At 62.4% G+C, this 5,000-nt stretch overlaps 1 pseudogene; it reads right to left on the minus strand.

Moving 5' to 3' along the window:
• LOC126432844 (large subunit ribosomal RNA) overlaps window positions 1-5,000 on the minus strand; it is a 7,954-nt pseudogene that overhangs the window by 2,100 nt on the left and 854 nt on the right.

Consider the following 5,000-nt stretch of genomic DNA (forward strand, 5'->3'; position numbering starts at 1 on the left):
AGCAAGCCTGAAGTACGTGGTTGGCGGTCTCCACGGCCTGGCACCCCGCGCGGCATCTGGTGTCCGCCTCCCGCCCGCGACTGCGCCGTGCCTTCGTAGGGAAGGCGTTGATGCGGGCGCGGAGGGCGTCGATGTATTCACGCCCAGATAGCAGGCGACTGGTGTCGGCGACCCACTGATGTTGGCCACTGACGGCGGCAGAAGATGACAGCGCCGCACCGTCAATGGCGATGTGTAGGCGCGCCGCCCACATTTCCCCAACCTGCGTTGACGATTTGAGGAGGTGGCCCTCCCACATTAGGTGGCGCTCCAGCACCTCGATCTCACGCTGCACCTCATCCATGCCTGCACCGTCGCAGGCTGGCCCTATCTTCTTCAGCGCCAGGAGACGGGACCGACGGAGGGTCGGACCCATCCATCGGCAAGATGGAATGCCGAGGCCCCCCTGGGCAACAGGAGCGTGGAAGTATCCCAGGGGGGTGTCCGCCGGAAGGCGGAACCATCTCCTGACGGCGGCCCGGATGGTGACGTCGGCCGACTTCAATGCACCCACCCGGGTGCGGCTGAGGGCCAGCCCGTGGTACAGGCCAGGGAGAAGTACGTTGGTGAGAGCGTGGAGGCGCTGTTGCGGCTTCAGCGGAGCTCGGGAGATGACGTCAAGCTGCTCCACCAGGTGGCGACGTGGATTGAAGACACAGCGACCCGCCGTGGAAAATTGCAGCCCCAGGTACCGGAAGGTTTCACCCACACGCAGGGCAGGCATGGTGGTATTGCCTGCTGTGAAGGTGACATTGCTGTCCACCTTCACCTTCTTCTCGCGCCCTGACGCGACTAAGGCGAGGGTGAAACACTTCCGGGCGTTGATCTGCAGCCCCAGGTGGGCGAGGGCTGCGGTAGCTGCGTCGATGAGGGACTGCAAGCCCCTCGGGGTCGCTGCAAACAGCAAGACGTCATCTGCAAAGGCCGCAGCGTTGACTCTGCGACCGAGGATCCGAGCTCCGATGTGGGAGGGCAGTTGGCCTAAAACGTAGTCCACCGCAAAGTTGAACAGGAGGGGGGAGAGGGGATCGCCCTGGCGAACGCCCCGTGCTGGCTGCACAGACACGCCCACGCCGGCGCCGTCCGCTATCACTGTCGTGCTGCCCTCGTAGCACCGCTCGACATACTCGACAAAACAATCCGGCAGGCCATGCGCCTTCAGCACGGGGCGAAGGGCAGCATGATCTACCGAATCGAATGCCTTAGATACGTCGATCGATGCCACAAAGACAGAGCGGCAGGAGCGAACTGCGTCGGTGAGAGCAGTGTCCAAGATGAAGGTATTTTCCAACATCCCATCCCGAGGGATGAATGCCCGCTGACGTTCGTCCACAGCACAAGCGCGCATCAGGCGTGACGCGAGAACCTTGTGAAAGGTCCGCGCCAACACCGAGCAGACCGTAATGGGGCGAAAGTCAGCGGGGGATGTTGGTGCAGCCGTCTTCGGGAGAAGGGACGTTCGCGCGCGAAGCAGGCGTTCCGGAAGGGCGCGGGCCAGAAGGAAGAGATTCATCACTTTCACCAGGACTTCGTGCGGCAGGCGCCGCAACTCCGCTGGGGTAAGGCCGTCCGGCCCGGCTGCTGATCCCCTGGGCGGCAACGCGGCGGCGACCTCCTCATGTGTGACCGGCCCCCATAGGCACTCGGGAGCGACAGGCTCCGAGTGCGGGAGGAGGCGGTCACGAATGAAGCCCGCGGTGGAGATGGGCTTCTTGGTGAAGAGGTCCGCCCAGAAGTCCAGCAGACCAGGGATGGCAGGTGGCGGCTGGAGCAGGGTGCCATCCAAGAGGCCGCGCACGCAACGTGCACGCGACCGTCGGAAGGCATCCTGCGTTCTCGCGTACTCCCAGCGGCGCCGCTTGCGCTTCTGCGTCGGCGGCGCGGCAGGCGGCCGCTTCGATGGTTGGCGCGGCCGCTGTGTCCTGGTGATCGATCTCTCCCCTCTGGACCCGACCGACGCAAGGGCATCCGGGAGCATGCCCAGGATGACATCGGGCGGCGTGCCCCGCCCCAGACCTATGACACGATCCAGGGCAGAGAAACGCTGGGCGGAAGCGGGTAGCCCCGCCAGATGCTCCCAGATGGCGGCGTCAGTCGGCCCCTCCGGCGGCGGCCCGGTGGTGTCGGCCGCGAAGTCCTCGGCTGCGTCGACGGGCGGCGCAGCGGCCTCGCCCGCGTCAGGCAGCGGGCTCGCTGCTCCCCGGCGGGACGCCGGCTCTTCCCCCCGACCGATCTCAAGCGCCTCCATGAATTGGCGGACAAGCTGCTTGTGGGCAGCTTGCCGCCGTCGGCACTTGATTGCCTCAAGCGTTCGGTCGGGGAACATCCTGATGAGCTCTTGATTTACAAAGAAGAACCGGGCGTCCCTCTCGAGGAACAGTTCGGCCTCCGCCTTGGCGAGCGACAGGACTTCTTCCTCCGTCCACCTCGCGCGATGCCTCTCCGTGACGATCTCCGCGTTGGCGGCCGCAAGGTGTTGGCGGCGGCGATGGACCCCGAGACCGTTCTTGGTGGTGAAGCTGCGGTGGCACTCACTACAGGCGTATACTGCTGCAAAAGTTACAAGATTTTCGGCACGGCCGGTTGGCCGGCTAGGTGCTGGGGGAGTTGGGGTGGCACCTTCAGCGGAAGGGCCACCACTTTTTCTCTGAATACTGCCCCCAACTAAAAAAAGGGATAGTGCGAGGGGGGGCTGGTAACCCCCCCAAGCCCCTGGTGCGGTCTTCCACTCTGCGAAAATCAGCGGGCCCACGAGAAGGGGAGAAGACCGCAGGAGAGGAGAGGCTAAGAGGGCTAGGCCCATGTATTGCGCATCACTCTCCCTGTAACCATAACCCAAGGAAGGCACCTCGCAGCAGCAGCACGACTACATCAAGACCGCACTTCGAAAAGCCAAGTCCGGATGCAGCCACACCGCCGCCACTTGGCCACCTTAAGAGAGTCATAGTTACTCCCGCCGTTTACCCGCGCTTGCTTGAATTTCTTCACGTTGACATTCAGAGCACTGGGCAGAAATCACATTGCGTCAACACCCGCTAGGGCCATCGCAATGCTTTGTTTTAATTAGACAGTCGGATTCCCCCAGTCCGTGCCAGTTCTGAGTTGATCGTTGAATGGCGGCCGAAGAGAATCCGCGCACCCGCGCGCCCCCGGAGGAGCACGCTAAGGCGGACGCGGCCTCGCAGCAAGGAAGATCCGTGGGAGGCCAAGGCACGGGACCGAGCTCGGATCCTGCACGCAGGTTGAAGCACCGGGGCGCGAACGCCGCGCAGGCGCGCGCATCCTGCACCGCCGGCCAGCACGAGGCCGACCAACGGCGAGAGCAGACCACGCCCGCGCTAAACGCCCGCACTTACCGGCACCCCTACGGCACTCACCTCGCCCAGGCCCGGCACGTTAGCGCTGACCCACTTCCCGACCAAGCCCGACACGCCCCGATCCTCAGAGCCAATCCTTATCCCGAAGTTACGGATCCAATTTGCCGACTTCCCTTACCTACATTATTCTATCGACTAGAGGCTCTTCACCTTGGAGACCTGCTGCGGATATGGGTACGAACCGGCGCGACACCTCCACGTGGCCCTCTCCCGGATTTTCAAGGTCCGAGGGGAAGATCGGGACACCGCCGCAACTGCGGTGCTCTTCGCGTTCCAAACCCTATCTCCCTGCTAGAGGATTCCAGGGAACTCGAACGCTCATGCAGAAAAGAAAACTCTTCCCCGATCTCCCGACGGCGTCTCCGGGTCCTTTTGGGTTACCCCGACGAGCATCTCTAAAAGAGGGGCCCGACTTGTATCGGTTCCGCTGCCGGGTTCCGGAATAGGAACCGGATTCCCTTTCGCCCAACGGGGGCCAGCACAAAGTGCATCATGCTATGACGGCCCCCATCAACATCGGATTTCTCCTAGGGCTTAGGATCGACTGACTCGTGTGCAACGGCTGTTCACACGAAACCCTTCTCCGCGTCAGCCCTCCAGGGCCTCGCTGGAGTATTTGCTACTACCACCAAGATCTGCACCGACGGCGGCTCCAGGCAGGCTCACGCCCAGACCCTTCTGCGCCCACCGCCGCGACCCTCCTACTCGTCAGGGCTTCGCGGCCGGCCGCAAGGACCGGCCATGACTGCCAGACTGACGGCCGAGTATAGGCACGACGCTTCAGCGCCATCCATTTTCAGGGCTAGTTGCTTCGGCAGGTGAGTTGTTACACACTCCTTAGCGGATTCCGACTTCCATGGCCACCGTCCTGCTGTCTTAAGCAACCAACGCCTTTCATGGTTTCCCATGAGCGTCGATTCGGGCGCCTTAACTCGGCGTTTGGTTCATCCCACAGCGCCAGTTCTGCTTACCAAAAGTGGCCCACTTGGCACTCCGATCCGAGTCGTTTGCTCGCGGCTTCAGCATATCAAGCAAGCCGGAGATCTCACCCATTTAAAGTTTGAGAATAGGTTGAGGTCGTTTCGGCCCCAAGGCCTCTAATCATTCGCTTTACCGGATGAGACTCGTACGAGCACCAGCTATCCTGAGGGAAACTTCGGAGGGAACCAGCTACTAGATGGTTCGATTAGTCTTTCGCCCCTATACCCAGCTCCGACGATCGATTTGCACGTCAGAATCGCTACGGACCTCCATCAGGGTTTCCCCTGACTTCGTCCTGGCCAGGCATAGTTCACCATCTTTCGGGTCCCAACGTGTACGCTCTAGGTGCGCCTCACCTCGCAATGAGGACGAGACGCCCCGGGAGTGCGGAGGCCGCCGCCCCGTGAAGGGCGGGGAAGCCCCATCCTCCCTCGGCCCGCGCAAGGCGAGACCTTCACTTTCATTACGCCTTTAGGTTTCGTACAGCCCAATGACTCGCGCACATGTTAGACTCCTTGGTCCGTGTTTCAAGACGGGTCGTGAAATTGTCCAAAGCTGAAGCGCCGCTGACGGGAGCGATTATTCCGCCCGAGAGCATCCCGA

This window comes from Schistocerca serialis, unplaced genomic scaffold, assembly GCF_023864345.2.
Source record: "Schistocerca serialis cubense isolate TAMUIC-IGC-003099 unplaced genomic scaffold, iqSchSeri2.2 HiC_scaffold_1155, whole genome shotgun sequence".
NCBI lineage: Eukaryota > Metazoa > Arthropoda > Insecta > Orthoptera > Acrididae > Schistocerca > Schistocerca serialis.